This window comes from Pristiophorus japonicus, chromosome 15 (assembly GCF_044704955.1).
Source record: "Pristiophorus japonicus isolate sPriJap1 chromosome 15, sPriJap1.hap1, whole genome shotgun sequence".
NCBI lineage: Eukaryota > Metazoa > Chordata > Chondrichthyes > Pristiophoridae > Pristiophorus > Pristiophorus japonicus.
In genome coordinates, this window is record NC_091991.1 from 105,918,467 (window position 1) to 105,937,876 (window position 19,410).

Below are 19,410 nucleotides of genomic sequence, written 5' to 3' on the forward strand. Positions count from 1 at the left end.
TAATAATACTGACCGCCCACTGTTTTTTGTCGTAAAGATCACATTTGCCGAAACTAACGCCCAGTATATCGGCCAGCATCACTTTCAGCATCTCGCACACGTCTCACCCACAATATTGCTCGCCGAAAAAAACGTCGGGAAAAAGTGGAACTATCCGGAACTAATCACAGCGTTATGGACGTCATGTTCTACATCACACGTCGCATCCTTTAAAAGGCTGCTCTGCTTCAACCTCAGGGGAGTTCGGATGTACTCTGGAGGTGATGTGAACATCTGAACAAACATTTATCATACTGTGGATGATTGGAATTTAATAGGTGCCTTACTGGGGACATTCATTCTTTGTGACCAATCGGTGGAAAACAGATAGCTATTGGAATGGGGCCTGTCCTTTCTCACCCTCTCTTGATGACCAATTACATGCTGCAGACTTGAGATCGCTGAAGGTACGCTCCACAGCATTATGTGCCCAATGTAAGACGTACCAGACAGATGAGGAGGACCAGACGTTACACCTCCCCGCAAGTACAAGGAGAAACAGTCTTACCTCGACTTGCCCGACACCACCTGCCTTCGGAGACTGCACTTCCACAAAGAGGTTATCACTGAGGTATGTCAGCTCATAAGGGGAGATCTGCAGCCTGCCAGCACCATCAGTACTGCACTGTCCGTCGAGGTCAAAGTCACTGCGGCACTGTCATTCTAAGCGTTAGGTTCTTTTCAGGCCTCAGCTGGCGACATTTGTGGTCTGTCTCAGCATGCCAAACATTGCTGTATTAGACAGGTCACTGAAACCCTGTTCGCACACAGGTGGGACTTGATCAGCTTCCCTATGACCAGGGAGGCTCAGACTAGTGGGCTTTAGGATTCTACCGAATTGCTAACTTCCCCAAGGTGCAGGCAGCAATAGACTGTACGCACATCATGATGCGAGCACCTTTTCAGGATGCTGAGGTTTTCAGGAACCGCAAGGGATTCTACTCCCTGATTCTACTCTATTTACAATATACATTAATGATTTGGATGAGGGAATTGAGTGTAATATCTCCAAGTTTGCAGATGACACTAAGCTGGGTGGCAGTGTGAGCTGCGAGGAGGACGCTAAAAGGTTGCAGGGTGACTTGGACAGGTTAGCTGAGTGGGCAAACGTGTGGCAGGTGCAGTATAATGTGGATAAATGTGAGGTTATCCACTTTGATGACAAAAACACGAAGGCAGAATATTATCTGAATGGTGGCAGATTAGGAAAAGGGGAGGTGCAACGAGACTTGTGTGCATCAGTCATTGAAAGTTGGCATGCAAGTACAGCAGGCGGTGAAGAAGTCAAATGGTATGTTGGCCTTCATAGCTAGGGGATTTGAGTATAGGAGCAGGGAAGTCTTACTACAGTTGTACAGGGCCTTGGTGAGGCTTCACCTGGAATATTGTGTTCAGTTTTGGTCTCCTAATCTGAGGAAGGACGTTCTTGCTATTGAGGGAGTGCAGCGAAGGTTCACCAGACTGATTCCCGGGATGGCAGGACTGAAATATGAGGAGAGACTGGATCGACTGGGCTTGTATTCACTGAAGTTTAGAAGGATGAGAGGGGATCTCATAGAAACATATAAAATTCTGACGAACTGGACAGTTTAGATTCAGGAAGAATGTTCCCGATGTTGGGGAAGTCCAGAACCAGGGGACACAGTCTAAGGATAAGGGGTAAGCCATTTAGGACTGAGATGAGTAGAAACTTCTTCACTCAGAGAGTTGTTAACCTATGGAATTCCCTACTGCAGAGAGTTGTTGATGCCAGTTCATTAGATATATTCAAGAGGGAGTTAGATATGGTCCTTATGGCTAAAGGGATCAAGGGGTATGGAGAGAAAGCAGGAAAGGGGTACTGAGGTTAATGATCAGCCATGATCTTATTGAATGGTGGTGCAGGCTCGAAGGGCCAAATGGCCTACTCCTGCACCTATTTTCTATGTTTCTATGAATGTCCAACTGATTGTCTGCACCAGCAAATTATTATGGCAGTGAATGCTAAATTTCTGGGCAGCATCCATGATGCTCACATCCTGCGTGAGAGCACTATATCTGACTTGTTTAATAATCAGCCACAAGGTCAATGCTAGATGCTTGGTGACAAAGGATATGGCCTAGCCACCTGGCTGATGCCCCCCCTGCGTGACACCCACACCGAAGCCGAAAAGCGATACAACGAGAGCCACAGAGCCACTCACAATATCATGGAGAAAACCATTGGAGTGCTTAAGCGGTGCTTTAGATGCCTGGACCACTTAGGAGGCGAGCTCCAATACCACCCTGAGCAGGTAGCTCAATTCGTGGTAGTGTGCTCCATGCTGCACAACTTGGCTATCAGGAGGGGACAAGAATTGCCTGATGAGTCTGACAGTCCACCTCACCAGAGAGAGGAAGAGGAGGACAAGGAGGCGGACGCTGACATTAGCCCAGACAATCAGGCTGATGCTGAAGCCATGCCCCCGCCCCCATGTAGACCACATGAAAGGGCCCGTGGTGGCGTGATAGCTGCAAGACTCTTACGTCAGGAGCTCATAAATGAGCGCTTTGCCTGAAAGAACTTTGGTGTTATTTACAAGGCTGACACACTGCTGGATGTGCAGGTCATACATCAATGGTGGGCATCACCTTGGTGACAGTTAAAGTTTAACTTGATTGAAGTTAAGTGTAATTATACCCTTTGATGTTAAGGAATCACCAGTGTGTAACGGTGCAGCTATCTGAGCCAATGCGCAACAAGGTTATGTTAAATAATAAACATTTAAACCGACCATTTGTCTGAAATCATCAGTATATCTGTAAAAACCAACCCTTTCCCCCCGTCCCCGCTTCTCCTCCCCACCTCTACCCCTTCCCCTTCCCCTCCTGACTCCAAGCTGCCTGGCCGAGGAGCTCCTCAGGCGATGCTTCATTGGGGACGGAGGTGGGGGAATGACGGCCGAACCGCTGCTTGGATGGATACGGGAGAGGACGGTCCTGAGGTGGGAACGTGCTCCGAGCCAGAAGCAAGATGTTGCTCCTGGCTCTCATGTGTCATTGGCAATGGGGGTGCAGCACCTTGAGGTGCAGAGTCGTGCTCCGGGACTACTGGGAGCCCTCTGCCACCAGTGTTCCTGCTACCAGCTCCAGGGCCTCCTCCATCCCTTCCATGTTACATATTATTTGTTGGACAAAAACTCGGTGCCAACTATGTTCTTGGTGCTTAGTCGGCTTTTTGCTGCTGGTGAATCTCCCCCGTGCCTCCCACAACAACCAAACAAGCACACACCACAGCCACATATGCATTCAGTGCCTCTCAGCTACATCTCTCTCTGTCTCCTCTTCTGCGCATGTAATGATGACCCCTGATCTCCTGAATCGCGGGAAACGAGCGTTGCCATGCCGTTGCTAAGGACAACGACACTTTACGGCAGAAGGTCAACGAGATTTAACGCTAATGCCCATTTCAGATCACTCGCGGTAACGCCCAATTTTTAAAATAGAGACTGGGTGCTTTGAAAATGGGCAACAAGCCGGCGATCTGAAAACCCATTTTTACCGCCCACGCTGGAAATAACACCCAATTTTGGGCGATCTGCACAAAAGTGTAAAATCTAACCCTTGGTCTCTTTGTGATGCATGTGATCGACTCACCTATGGCAGGCTGTCTATGGCTGCTTCACAAACAGCCGATTATTGGGCTCAAAGTTTCCCTGATAAAGTGCAACATCCCCACTGACACCTGGGAGTCCCTGGCCAAAGACAACCCTAAGTGGAGGAAGAGCATCCGGGAGGGAGCTGAGCACCTCGAGTCTCGTCGCCAAGAGCATGCAGAAACCAAACACAGACAGCGGAAGGAGTATGCAGCAAACCAGTCCCACCCTCCCCTTCCCTCAACGACTATATGTCCCACCTGTGACAGGGACTGTAATTCCCGTATTGGACTGTTCAGTCACCTGAGAACTCACTTTTGGAGTGGAAGCAAGTCTGTGGGGCTGGAGGCGATTACAGAGATAGGGAGGGGTGAGGCCATGGAGAGATTTGAAAACAAGGATGAGAATTTTGAAATCAAGGTGTTTCTTAACTCCGAGACAATGTAGGTCAGTGAGCACAGGAGTGATGACTGAGCGGGACTTGGTACGAGTTAGGACACGGGCTGCCGGGTTTTGGATCACTTCTATTTTATGTCGGGTAGAATGTGGGAAACCAACCAGGAATGTGTTGGAATAGTCAAGTCTAGAGGTAACAAAGGCATGGATGAGGACTTCAGCAGCAGATGTGCTGAGGCATGGGTGGAGACGGGCGATGTTACGGAGGTGGAAATAGGCGGTTTTAGTTATGCTGCGGGTATAGGATCAAAAGCTAAGGCTGTAGTGAGTTTTGGAGCCGAGTTGTCCTGGTGGAATCCAAACTGAGCATCGGTGAGCAGGTTATTGGTGACTAAATGTCACTTGATAGCACTGTCGATGACACCTTCCATCACTTTGCTGATGATTGAGAGGAGACTGATGGGGCGGTCATTGGTGTATTGGATTTGTCCTGCTTTTTGTGGACAGGACATACCAGTTTTCCTCATTGTCGGGTAGATGCCAGTGTTGTAGCTGTACTGGAACAGCTTGGCTAGAGGCGCGGCTAGTTCTGGAGCACAAGTCTTCAGCACAACAGCCAGGATGTTGTCGGGACCCATAGCCTTTGCTGTATCCAGTGCGCTCAGCTGTTTCTTCATATCATGTGGAGTGAATCAAATTGGCTGAAGACTGGCTTCTCTGATGGTGGGGACCTCAGGAGGAGGCCAATATGGATCGCCCCATGTTGTAGGACTGTATAACTTTGATCTGATCCATTGATTGTGGGATCACTTAGCACTGTCTATAACATGCTGCTTCCGGTGTTTAGCATGCATGTAGTCCTGTGTTGCAGCTTCCCCAGGTTGGAACCTCATTTTTTAGGTATGTCTGATGCTGGTCCTGGCATGCTCTTCTACACTCCTCATTGAACCAGAGTTGGTCCCCTGGCTGGATGGTAATGGTAGAGTGAGGGATATGCCGGGCCATGAGGTTACAGATTGTGGTGGAATACAATTCTGCTGCTGCTGATGGCCCACAGTGCCTCATGGATGCCCAGTTTTGAGCTGCTAGATCTGTTCTACATCTATCCCATTTAGCACGGTGGTAGTGCCACACAACACGATGAATGCCGCAATCCGTGTGAAGACGGGACTTTGTCTCCACAAGGACTGTGCGGTGGTAACTGCTACCAATGCTGTCATGGCCAGATGCATCTACGACGGGTGATCAGTGAGGACGAGGTCAAATAGGTTTTTCCCTCGTGTTGGTTCTCTCACCACCTGCTGCAGACCAGTCTGGCAGCTATGTCCCTCAGGACTCAGCCAGCTAGGTCAGTAGTGGTGCTACTGAGCCAGTTTTGGTGATGGACATTGAAGTCCCCCACCCAGAGTACATTCTGTGCCCTTGTTATCCTCAGTGCTTCTTCCAAGTGGTGTTCAACATGGAGGAGCACTGATTCATCAGCTGAGGGAGGGCGGTAGGTGGTAATCAGCAGGAGGTTTCCTTGCCCATGCTTGACCTGAATCCATGAGACTTCATGGTGTCCAGAGTCAACATTGAGGACTCCCAGGGCCACTCCCTCCCGACTGTATATCACTGTGATGCCACCACCCCTGGTGGGTCTGTCCTGCCGGTGGGACAGGACATACCCAGGGATGGTGATGGAGGAGTCTGGGACATTTGTTGAAAGGTATGATTCTGTGAGTGTGACTATGTCAGGTTGTTGCTTGACTAGTCTGTGGGGCAGCTCTCCCAATGTTGGCACAAGTCCCCAGATGTTAGTGAGGAGAACTTTGCCGGGTCGACTGGGCTGGGTGTGCCATTGTCGTGTCCGAAGCCGGTGCCGAGGTCAATGCCGGGTGGTCCGTCCGGTTTTATTATTGTTTCTTGTCGCGATTTGTTACAACTGATTGTCTTGCTAGGCCATTTCAGAGGGCAGTTAAGAGTCAACCACATTGCTGTCACATATAGGCCAGACCAGGGAAGGACGGCAGATTTCCTACCAGATGGGTTTTTACGACAATCCGATAGTTTCACGGTCGCCATTACTGACACTAGCTTTTTATTCTAGATTTGTTTAATTAACTGAATTTAAATTCCCAGCAGCCATGGTGGGATTTAACTTACATCTCTGGATCATTAGTCCAGGCCTCTGGATTACTAGTCCAGTAACATAACTACTATGCTACCGTTCCGTTATCACAGCCCAAGTTATACAATCCACATGCACCTAAATTTGGCAGATGGAGTATAATGTCGGAAAGTGTTGAGGTCATGCACTTTGGCAGAAAAAATCAAAGAGCAAGTTATTATTTAAATGGAGAAAGATTGCAAAGTGCTGCAGTACAGCGGGACCTGGGGGTACTTGTGCATGAAACACAAAAGGTTAGGATACACATACAGCAAGTGATCAGGAAGGCCAATGGAATCTTAGCCTTTATTGCAAAGGGGATCGAGTATAAAAGCGGGGAAGTCTTGCTACAGTTATACAGGGTATTGGTGAAGCCACACCTGGAATACTGCGTGCAGTTTTGGTTTCCATATTTACAAAAGGATACACTTGCTTTGGAGGCAGTTCAGAGAAGGTTCACTCGATTGATCCCGGGGATGAGGGGGTTGACTTATGAGGAAAGGTTGAGTAGGTTGGGCCTCTACTCATTGAAATTCAGAAGAATGAGAGATGATCTTATCGATACGTATAAGATTCTGAGGGGGCTTGACAAGATGGATGCAGAGAGGATGTTTCCACTGATAGGGGAAACTAGAACTCGAAGGCATAGTCTTAGAATAAGGGGCCTCCCATTTAAAACTGAGATGAGGAGAAATTTCTTCTCTCAGAGGGTTGCAAATCTGTGGAATTCGCTGCCTCAGAGAGCTGTGGAGGCTGGGTCATTGAATATATTTAAGACAGAAATAGACAGTTTCTTAAACGATAAGGGGATATGGGGTTATGTGGAGCGGGCGGGGAAATGGATCTGAGTCCATGATTGGATCAGCCATGATCTTATTAAATGGCGGAGCAGGCTCAAGGGGCCGTATGGCCTACTCCTGCTCCTATTTCTTATGTTCTTATTATCGAGACCTGTCTTTATTTTGAACACCTGGATTAGCTCCTCCCTTTGTCCCCTTTTCTTTGCGAGTATCCCTCTGTAATTAGTGGCAGGTGAAAGCCCTCAGCTTGATTGGTGCCCCATTTGCCACTTTACACATTGGGATGTTCATTTTTGAAATCTTGAAAAATTAGTGCCAGGCGGTAATGATTCCGAGCTGACATTAAGTTAGCTGTTAGCGCTCCAGGAAAGAACTGAGACTCTAAACCAAGCGCTAATGACCTCAGTAGGGCGCTGCAGGGGCGCTACCAGCAGAGCGATAATGAATTTCAGGTCAGTGCAATCCTTCACACTGGCTCCTTCCAGTTCTTAAAGGGGAGGTTGTATCATTGTATCATAGGCGGTCCCTCGAGTCGAGGATGACTTGCTTCCACGCCAAAAAGTTCACAGGTGTTTCAATGAAGCACCTAATATTCCAGATCCCGAACTACATGTTGAACGGTGGAAGATGCCTGTGCGTGGATTTTTTTAACGTGTGGTGGCCATTGCACACCAGCCACCACACGGGCTTGACAGAGCTAGCTCTTGGTCCAGTGGCAAGGGTTAACCAAGACGACTGGAGGCCAGCTCTGCTGCACGGACCTAGTGCGTGCACATATCGCAGTGTGGGCTGGGCCCGTGCTGCCCCGGGCCCTCGGCTCTTCTGGGCCGCAGACTCATGCCTCTCCTGGGCCCCGGTCACTTCCTTCAACAATTTCTCGCCGTTTCTGAGCCCCGACCTCGCCGCTCCTGCAGTACCTACCCACGCTCCAATCAATGGCCTGGATCTTGGTGACGTCCTGTCCTGTCGCCCTCTTCACTGCCGTTGCTCTCCTGCTGCAGCACGTGCTGCTCCCTGGAGTGGTATGCCACCACACTGCTCCTTCCGCTCCCCGGCCTGCTCCGATGGTGCTCGCAGGATGGGGGTCGTTCAGCCTGCTGGGCTAGGTCGCCATGCTGCTCCTTCTGCTCCCCGGCCTGCTCCGATGCTGCTCATTGTATAGATCCTGATTATCAGCATTGCTGGCTGTGAAGACGACCTGCAACCAACTCAATCTCCTGATCATAATGGCTGATCCCACTCCCAGGGAGAGAGCTCTTCGTTTCACCGACCAGTCATTGAAGCTATTGGTGGTGGGAGTGGAACGAAGGAGGGAAGCGTTGTTCCCAGACACTGGAAGGAGGCCATTGCCCCAGGTCTTCAGGTCAATGTGGAGGGAAGTGGCCGAGGTGGTCTCGGCCAGTAGTGTGGTCATCTGGAACAGTGCCGGAAGAAGCTCAATGACCATACTTGATTAGTCAAGGTGAGTACATGCTTCAATAGGTCTCACATACCAGCATCTGAACCTCAGTCTGTACACACTGCACAAACCACCACTCACCCACCAAGCATCTTCACCTGTTAAACCTCACATCCTCATCTCATGCCTTGCCTACATTCACAGCTATTCAACAATGGCAGGTATATCTCCCAGGCACATAGCTGGACTCTGACTCACACACATTCCATTATTTTGCAGGCCAATAGGAGGGAGCAGCAGAGGACAGGTGGGGTGACCCTCAGCTCCAGCAGCTCTCAGACCTGGAGGAGCGAGTGCTGTGGCTCAGTGGGCAGCAGGTGGTGGGCACCGTGGCCGTCGGTGACATCGATCCCGCTGGGGGCAACAACGGTATCTTCATCCCCTCTCCTTCTCTCATCCCACTTCCCCCTCACACCACAAGCCTTTCTCACTTTCCAGCTCCTGATACTGTCTGCATTCTTTGCTCCATTCCTGCCCCCCTGCCCTCACCTTAACACGAATCTTGCCTTTTATGCTTTCAGATAATCAGCCAGCGGATGACCAGCCTGTCCCTGAGCCCCCCAATGAGAGTGAGGAAGGAGAAGAGGAGGAGGACCCAAGCACCACGTCACTGCATCTCTCACCCGCAGGCACCACCTCAGAGACTGGCGATCTTTTGAGGTAAGTTTAGTAGAGGGGTCTGCACTGGGTGATGCACCGGGGCCTAACGGACTGCAGCAAGGCCAAGGGGAAAGGCTAGCTCGGGGGCCAGCTCCCCAGAGGGTTAGTTAATGCGCGAGTTCTGCTGCACAGGACTCAGATGAGGACCTCAATGGGGAGGCGTTCACAAGAAGGGTGATGGCCATGCACTCGGAGATGATAGGTGCAATGGCAAGGGTGCCCGAGAGCCTCTCGGCAATGGTAAGGAGTGTTGAGGAGTCTGCCTCCAACATAGAAATATAGAACATAGAAAATAGGTGCAGGAGTAGGCCATTTGACCCTTCAAGCCTGCACCACCATTCGATAAGATCATGGCTGATCATTCCCTCAGTACCCCTTTCCTGCTTTCTCTCCATACCCCTTGATCCCCTTAGCCGTAAGGGCCATATCTAACTCCCTCTTGAATATATTGCACAGAGCTCTGTGTACACCATGAAGCCCATCATTGCCAGTCTGCAGCCAATGGTGGATTCCCAGAGAGACCGCGGGGACCCAGACCTCATGACATGAGTCATGGACGATGTGACAGCTTCCATTGCAGCACAGGCGGAAGCAACGCAACGTCTTAGTGCAGTAATAGAGAGAATGGTTGGTGGCATTGAGTCTCAGACTGCTCTAATGCAGTCCCAGCTGGATGCCACACAAGCTCTGACTGCTGCCATCATTGCTGGGTCCAGCAAAGTCCACCGGGGATATCACGGTGTCGCAGCAGACCAGCAATCTGTGCTCCAGCAGATTGAGGGGATGCTGAGGTGCTTCCTCTCTCAGGATGACAGTACTCCTGAGCCCACCACTGCCACTCCGCCATTGCACTTGTCACTGAGACTGCAGGAGTGCAGTCGGAGATTCGATGCCAACAACCATTGACTGCATTACAGTACTAAGACGTTGTGTGGCTTCCGCCTGTGCTGCAATGGAAGCTGTCACATCGCCCATGACATGTGCCATGAAGTCTGGAACTGCACGGTTTCTCTGTGTAACGGTACACCTATTTTTCTTGGAACAAGGCACAGGAAGAGGCCACGAACAAACTGTTTTAAAGTAAAAACCTTTGGACTACCTGGGAGGGGAAAAGGCACCAGCCTGAGGTAAGAGGTGACTCATCACCCATTAAAAGCATTGTTTTTTTGTGTGTAAAAAGGAATATAATGGGAAGATTTGACTGAAGGCTGCAATCACCCAAAACGCTCGTGGAAAAGAAGACACCACCCAGCGTAATGCCTCTGAATTTATTATGAGACATTAAAAGGAGGGGGTGTAAGGGTACACATATTTTTCTTGGAACAGGCACAAGAAGAGGCCACAAACAAACTGTTTTAAAGTAAAAACTTTTGGACTACCTGGGAGGGGAAAAGGCACCATTAAAAGCAATCTCTGTGGTCAAGGATTAAACTTGGTAATGCATACAGACAAAGAGATTGATACTATCTAGCCGAGCCATCCCGGAGTTGATTGGCCCCAGGGGGTAAAACAGTTCACCCCAGAGACTACAAGTCTGCAAGAAACCAGGACTACAAAGGACCCTACGAAATGCACATTTTTGGATAACAGAGCGTTAAGGATAAGGAGTTAGCTTTTGCACTGTCGACTCCATGTGCATATTAGTAGCCATTCAAACTCATCATCACAGTCATTTAAACAAATCACCACATCGATCCAGGTGCATTAATTGGACCCCGGCCCAGCGGGAAACGTATTCATACTATGGATATAAATATACGGACACAGAAACACAAAGAAGAAAGGAAGAAGGACAAACAGAGAGATAGAAGGACAGGAATGGAAACAGCACTGCAGAGAACGGACAGAAGAAGAACTAACCGGCCATGGAATCAACGACCAAAAACCTACAATAGCTACAGCCAGGAATGGTGATTGTATGTCTTAAGTCAATTTCTCTCAGAATTCTAGTCCTGTAGTTTTAGTCCATTTTTGTTGCGTAATAAAACTGACACTGGGTTAAGCCTAAATTTTGTACCACGTGTTGTCCTTTCCCACTATAAATTCCGAGGTCTGAGAATCAGAGTAGAGTGAAAGACAAACACCCTACAGAAATTGACGACAACGGCAGGACCTCGGAGTTGGGAATAGAATCATGGTCACAAAACCAGGGCAAGAACCCCGAGGGAGGCTTGGTTAAGTCTCAAGTCAGCTAAGGTAGTTGAAAAGGATCTTCTTAAGGGCAGTTAGGGCGATCAGGAGAGAAACCGTCTCTGACAGGCAGGTGTAGTCTCGGTCGACTAGGGTAACCACGGAGAAAAGAAGTTGGAGTTAGTCTGCGCAGGGGCCTGAGGGAGACCATAGTACTTTCAAGGGCAGCTAGGGCAGCCAGCAGAGGAAGGAAGCAGTCATAGGTAGGTTGGAGTAGTCCCGGGTTGACTAGAGTAGCCACCCAGAAAGCCGCAGATAGTCTGCGAAGGGGTCTTAGGGAGATCATAGTACTCCCAAGGGTAACTAGGGTAGCCGAAGAGCTCCGGTTGACTGGGGCAGCCACTGGGAAAAGTAATCATGGTAGTCTGTGAAAAAAAGGGGTCTTAGGGAGGTCAAGGGTGATCTCAAAGGCGACTAGGGGACCAGGAGAGAAACAGTCTCTGACAGGCCGTAGTAGTCTCCGGTCAAATAGGGTAGCCAAAGAGAGATGCCTGAGTAACAAGAACTGCAGGTCACTGCGAGGTGGTCTCAGGGGAGACCAAGGTAGTCAGGGAGAATTTCTCAGCCAGAGGCACTGGAAATGGACTCACCGCAGCAAAACGCGGTAGAGCCCGCGGCTAAGAGCAGTCAATAGAAGTCCACGGAGGCTAAGGTAGCTGTATATATATGCAACACATTGGACATTTCAGTGCCATGGACATGGGAAATGCTGCACTGGGGATCCGCAGGAAAAAGCGGCAGAGTGAACAGTCAGTAGCAACCACAAAGGGTCAAAAGAGAAGGCGGTTTGGTAAGCAGACACAACTGGTAAGAAAAAGGGTAGGAAAGCTGGAGGAGGAGAATAAAAAATTAAAAGACGAGGTCGGCAGTTCCGAGAAAGAAAGGCAGGACCAGGGTAGGAAGGAAGAAACGGCGTGGGATCACTATGAGTATTTACAGTGCCAGGTGACTGAGTACAAAAAGCAGCTTGAACAAAGTGAAAGGCATTTAGAAAAAGCCAGAGAGGCAGAGGACCAGCTCAGGAGAGTCGATAGCCTATCAGGTAGTGCAGAAACAGGGTTACGAGAGGGCAGATCACGGACCGTGTCAAGAAAAGATCCGCCAGCTAACGGCAGAGTTAGACGGGGCCAAAGGGATGGTTTGTGTCATGGCACCCAGGGATGGGTTGGGATCCAGAGGGGAAAGAGCCAGGCGATGGGCCTGTTTATAGCGAGCATCGGCCGGCTCCCGAGGCACCTGGACCCCCGAAACCGATGTGTCCCTTGTGACAGCAGAAATTTGGCCCACCCCCACCAAATGGTGGTCCGGCACCATTACAGAGTGACTGTGATCCCATACATGCTGCTTCAGCTGCAGGAGATGCTGACGGGTGTAATAAAGTTAAAACAAGAAGGAGATGCCTCCGTTCATTTTGCTAATATAGAGCAAATAGGGGGTATAAATAACTGCAGCGAGATGGAGAAAGTTAAGTTAACACTGCACTCGTTGGAAGGGAAGCTATATCAGAGCTTGTCGACAGCCACCAATTTAGGTGGAGGAACCCCACAGGGCTTAAAGGAGGAAATCATGGCAGCGCGAGGGTACAGTCAGGGTAGTCCGTTCTGGCAGGTATGCCAGACTAGGCAGCAAGTAAACAAATCGCCCGATACATTTGCACACAAACTGTGGCCGACTTATTTAAGGGCCACTGGAGGGAATATGGTACGGGCAGACTTAATAGGAGAACCCAGAAACCATTGGCTGAAAACCATAATGGCTAACAGTTTGCCATGGCTCAGAGCAAAGGTCAAAGCATGGTTTGACCCAGACGACCTCCAGAATACAGAGGCAGGGGTGTTGCGAAGATTAACTCTAGCTCTTAAGTCCAGGCAAGGGGAGGAGGAGAAACCAAAAGGGAAGGTGCACTAAGTTAAAGGAGAGGTTCGGGCAAAGAGAGAATGGAGACAAGAGGGAGATAATGCAGGTTGATCCCAAGAGTGTTATAACTGTGGGAGTTGGGACTCTGGAGCAAGGATTGTAGGCTCCTGAATGGAGGGAAGCCAGGATACGAGGGTGCTGAGGCAAAACAGAGCCACAGGAAGGCAGCCGATGACCCAGTACAGATTTTGGTGGCCACATTACAGCAGGTTATGGGCACAGGTGGAGGAAAGCTGGACACAGCAGTGGGAGAAAAGGGACCCATTGCATCGGCACCCCCACTGTGACGATGCGCCCAGCCAGAGTACCTGTGTCCGCTCATATACGATGAGTGGGGCACGCAATGTGTGGATGTGAAGGTGGAAACAGTTAGGGGAAGGTAATTGGTAGATCCAGGAGTCTCTAGTACGGTTGCCCACTCACCAAATCCGACCACTTCCCCGTGGTCGAGCGGAGTCCCATTTACACTGGCGGGTTTTACGGGTAATGAACAGGCTGGGGCAGTGTCGAAACCCTTAACCATAGAATTAGGACCTAACATAACAAAGTGGGAATGCATTTAAATGTAGTGGGAACAGCCCGGTTCGGGAGTTCTCGCGGCCGACTACATGTTGGCACACCACGCCATAGTGGATATGAAAAACAATTGTCTATGAGGGGCAGTTGATGCAGATAGGAGTGATTCCCAGGGACAGTACAGACAAAAGCAGCACCTGCACAATGAAGCTGAAAGGGAGTTATGACTTAGAAAGATTAGTCAATAACATTCTGGCCAGGTATCAAGGGCATGTACGGGAGAATATAGACGTGTTTGTCACGCACAAACATGATTGCGGGAGGGTGACGGGGGTAGAGGTGAAGATAGACGGGGATCTGATGACACGACCCCAGAAACAGTATCATTCTCCCCGGGAAGCAGAAAGGGATTTGGAAACTGCTATAAATTCCCTCGTGGATCAAGGTGTGTTGCGGACCGTAGCCACACATGTAAACTCATCCCTACGGCCAGTAAAGAAGCCCGGCAACTCATGGAGGGCCACGGTAGATTACCGAGTCCTGAATAAAAATATTCCAGCCTGTGAACCCACGGTAGCGGTGGTAGCAGATTTGATAGGAAGTATCCCCGCAGCCGCCACAACCTTTACTGTGCTGGATATTTCAAATGGGTTTTGGTCCATTCCCCTGAGACGGGAGGAGCAGTGTAAATTTGCCTTTACCTTTAAGGGTCAGCAGTACATGTGGACATGCCTTCCATAAGGGTTTCACAAATCCCTCGATTTTTCACCAGAGTATGGCTGAGGCATTAAACGGTTTTAGTCAGCCAGATCGGTTGGTCCAATATGTGGACGACCTGTTGTTATTCTCCGAAAGTGCGGAGGACCACGGGCCATTATTGAATGAATTGCTGCATTTGCTGAAAGAAGCAGGCTTTAAAATAAGTCCCAAGAAAGCTCAAATCGGCAAAGAGGAGGTGCAGTTTCTAGGTTTGACCATTAGGGCAGGAGAGAGAGAGCCATAGATGGAGCTAAGAGAAAGGCAGTCCAGGCTCTACCCGTTCCTAAGGATATCTCTGGGGTAAGGTCTTTCCTGGGAATAACGGGTTACTGCAGGGAATTCATAGAGGGATATGCAGCCATGGCAGCTCCTTTGTTGTGGCTTCTTAGGAAAGGAGTAGAGTGGGAATGGAGTGAGAGTTGTCAAGAAACATTCATCCGGTTAAAAGAGGTGTTACAGACAGCACCAGCGTTGGGAGCAGTAAATGGGGACTGGGACTTTATTCTGGAGATTGCAGCGACTGGGGACAGTTTGAGTGCAGTGTTACTCCAGGAGCGACAAGGCAAGCTGAGACCGGTGGCCTACACCTTCTGAGTTCTCACCGAAGTAGAAAAGAGCTTTTCAAACTGCGAACGACATCTGTTAGCAATTTTTTGGGCAGTAAAGCATTTTCGGTCGCTCACAGGGTTAGCTACAGTGACTTTGCTGACGTGTCACACCCCGACACAGATGTTACTGGACGGTAGAATGAAAGATGGGACAGTGAGCAGTAACAGGATTGCCCGCTGGACAGTGTGGCTTACTCAGTTAGACCTGAAGGTCGAGAGGCTAGGAGAACCAAAGCTAGTCCCGAACCTGGTTTATCCGGGAGCAGCTCACGTGTGTTCTAGTGGAAGGAGTGTGGGATGTAAAGGTGGGATTCCGAGCAGGGAACATCTGACAGGCAGAGACATTTATGTAGATGGGTCTAGCTCAGTGACGAACGGAGAGAGAAAAACAGGCTGTGGGATTTACAATCCAGAGGCAGGGATTGAAAAGGCCATACGGCTCCCCAACACTTTAAGTGCACAACAGGCCGAGCTAGCAGCGGTAGCGTACATAGTCACACATCCTAACGAATTTCCAATTCCCTATATGATATGTTCGGACTCCATGTTCACGTGCAACTCCTGTACAGAGTATTTAGCAATATGGGCTAGGCGAGGGTTTAAGTCCTCAGACGGAAAACCATTGGTGACGGCTCCGTTGTTAAAAGTCATTTTGGACATCACGGGTAGGGACCAGAAGGATTACTACATCCAAAAGGTCAAAGCACACTCTAAGACAGAGCCCAAGTGGAAAGGGAATGAAAAAGTAGACACACTGGCCAAAACAGGGGCAGGAGAAGGGACACCTTGGGATCCATATCACTGTGGACAGATCATGGCTGTAACAGGCAGAGAGGGGTCCAAAGAAGTACCATTGCCGCCTGACTTAAAACAGGCTCAGCCACGGGATGCAGACCTTAGAGCAGCGATTAGGGACAAGATAGACGGGAAGTCTGTAGTGGCAGACATAGCAGTAAAGTAGGGAATGCTGTTTAAGAGAAATAGTTGGATTGTGCCAGGGCAGTACAGGGAAGAATTCTTGCAACTAGTGCATGGGGGTCCAGGAGCTGGACATCCAGGGCCAGAAACAACATGGAATAAAGTAGAAGCCATGGGATGGTGGCTTGGGCTTAGAATTAATGTAAGGGATTATTGCCAGAGTTGTCTGGACACTCTCCACATGCGCTGATGACAGGGAGACTAATGAGGACCCCGACCCACATACTAGCACCAGTCCTGACCGAAACACAGGTTAAAGAGGTCACCCGGGACAGATTTGTCAGAGATCTGTACGATACTCTGAAGGGGTTGCATTGGGAAGCAGCTAACAATATGGGCAGGCAGCACCAGCAGAATTAAACTGCTGCTAGAACCCCGAGTTACACAGGAATGGAGGGTAGGGGATCAGGTAATGGTCAGGGATTATGCCAGAATAGGGGCATTTTGAACCATTGTACAAAGGACTAGATAGCATTGTAGACAAGGCAAGCCCGATGGTGTATGCGATCCAATTGCCAAAACGTATAAAATGGTTCCATATAAACCAGTGTAAGTTGTACAACCCCGGAGAGAAAAGTAAAAAGCGGGCCAAGGCCCAAGGAACTATGATGAGTTGGATCATGTAAGCCCTCCACCCATGCTGTGGTTCGATGATGATGGAGAAGCAAGGGGAGTGGTCGGGTACTGTGACCGAGGGTGCCCCGGACACCTCCTCCATCTCCAACCCCGAGCATCGGGATAAAAGGAGAGGGAAGCAGTGATTGTAAAAAGGTGTTATGTGAATAACTGAAGAAGGACCTGTGAGGGGAGGCCCCCACAGAGCAAAATAATTTTCTTTAATTTTTTGTCTTTATAGGAGCAACTCAAGCCAGGGATACGGGAGGAGGTGGACACTGTGGATAGGCCTGTGGATGGCCCTGATTATCGCAGGATGGGGAGATCGGGGAGACACCAAGACATTCCTTACATATGGGTGTATGGGAGGAACCGGCCCCTCCGTAACTCAAGGGGGAGCAATACGGAGCAACAAGGGCACAAACGCCCAAGCTCACACTGGGAGTTGGCCAGGGTGGTTAGGGTCACAGTCGACCAAGTACTCCAGTCAAACCGAGGGTAAGCTTTGGGAGGTGTCAGTGTCCTGCCCCAGGGTAAACATCACGACCAGAAGGGTACGGGTGAGAGAGGGTAGACGAGTTTGTCTGGAATGTAAAGGGATTACCCCCATGGGAGGATGGTGGTGGTGTGGAAAACAGACAGGGGAAAAACTAATGCATCCACAGAGTGGGAGAAACTAGGTAATAGTTCTTTCAGGCAAACCACAGGAACAAAGGAAGGGACGAAATTGTGTTGGGCAAAGTGGTGGAAGGAGGAACAGGGGATTTATGTCTGTGTGATTGGATCTAGCCACAAGTGCAGGGGAGGTGTGAGGATTGTCCTAAAAAGGCAATGGCAGGATTCCGGGTCAGGAATGAATTGGACGCGGGGTTTTGATTCCTGTGTGACCTTGAACCCTCCAAAAACAGTCAATGCAACCGAACTGATCGCGAGCAGATTAAAACCTCTCCCTAAAATACTGGAGATTCCAAACCAAGAAATTCCATGTCCTGTCCTAAAACCCGGGCCTAAGAACGGGCTGTGTTAATCCCAACAGGGAAAATGTTGTATCATTCTGTATATTATGAAGTAGCGTCGGTTATTCTAAATTTAACAGAGTTACAATTACCCCGGTGGTGCCCGCCAGAAAGGGAAACGTTATTGTTAAGGGAAATGTTCAAACAATTCTATCAAAAGAATTACGGGGACGAGAGTCAGGGAGAAGCGTACAAACCCAGATGGAAAAGGGGGCTAAAGAGTGATGTAGCTACAGCGTTTAATACTGGGGCATCACTGTGTGGACAACGCGTAGTTGCAAGTCCAAGTGAATACCTTAAGGGACCAGTTAAAGAAAATACTGGAGGAGGGTAGTGACATAGAGGGTCACGAACTACAGGAAGACCAGGCAATGACAATTCATTTGAAAGAGATGATAGCTGAGGTGGAGACACACACTCAGACCATCAATGCTTTAATCAAGGAGGGTAGAAACGCGTCAGATCAAGCTGTTCCGAATGATGTGTGTCATGTACGGGGCTTGGTTGTTAAATGAAGGATGCACTAATTTAGAGGATTTAAAACAAGGCCACCTACCATCGTGGGTCAGTAACAAGCATCTAAAGGTATGGTGTATCTATAACAACCTCCTGAATTCGTGCCAGCTATGGTCAGCCTCCGAAGGGTAGCCAGTCCCGGTCAACTGTAGTCAGAGTAAACAGTCTATAATGGGGATAGTGCTTCGAATACTGGTGTTGGATCAGTCACAACGACCCGTACCGGTATACCGGGTGGAAAACATTGGGGTAAATCGGAACGGGGTACATGTGAAGCATCATAAAACCTCGCAATATGTGGTGAAATTGGGAGACTCAATAACCGGTGCTCGTCTGGAGGGATGCCAGAGAGGAGGTACACACATGGTAATGTGTCCCTATCATCTGAACCTTTTCAACCGGTCGGTATGTGGATTCAAGTATGGGGACAGGCAGCCTATAAGCTGTATCATGGAAGTGACAGCTCACGACCATGTCCCGCCCCAGGTTGCGTACAAGGGAAACGGGACATACTGTCTCACCACCAGCGAAAGTCGGTATAGAGTACTTGGTGTCCAGTGACAGATTCTTTTTTTTGTTTCAAACCCCAGGTAGAAACATAAGTAGCACAAGAAAGGATAATTCCTATTTCAGACCACAAACACAAACACAGTCAACGGTACTTTACCGAACCAGGAATACAAATCGCGTTTTGGATATGATATCCTGCTGTTACCTGAACATTTGACTGAACTATTAAAGAACATCGAGCTGTCCCACAAACATTATTACACGTTACACCAGGAGAATGATAAAGTGAGGGGAGAAATTGAGGAAATGATGGCCCCTCCACGATGAGATCTGGGACTCAATATTGAAATCCCCACTGGGTTCGAATTGTATCACATTCATTAGTAATTGTACAGTTGATAATAGTGTTGTATCTACTTGTCCTGTCCTGTAAATTAAAGAAAAGGACGAGGGAAGGGAATCTGGAAGGGTTATTAAAGTAAACCCAGGCCAAAGTGTTTGTAAAAAGGTATAAACCGAAGATTAAGGTCAAACATGGTTTTGTTGCAAGAAACACTGTTGTATTGTAAAAACATTGGGTTTTTGTGTGTAAAAAGGAATGTAATGGGGAGATTTGACTGAAGGCTGCAATCATCCAAAACGCTCGTGGAAAAGAAGACACCACCCAG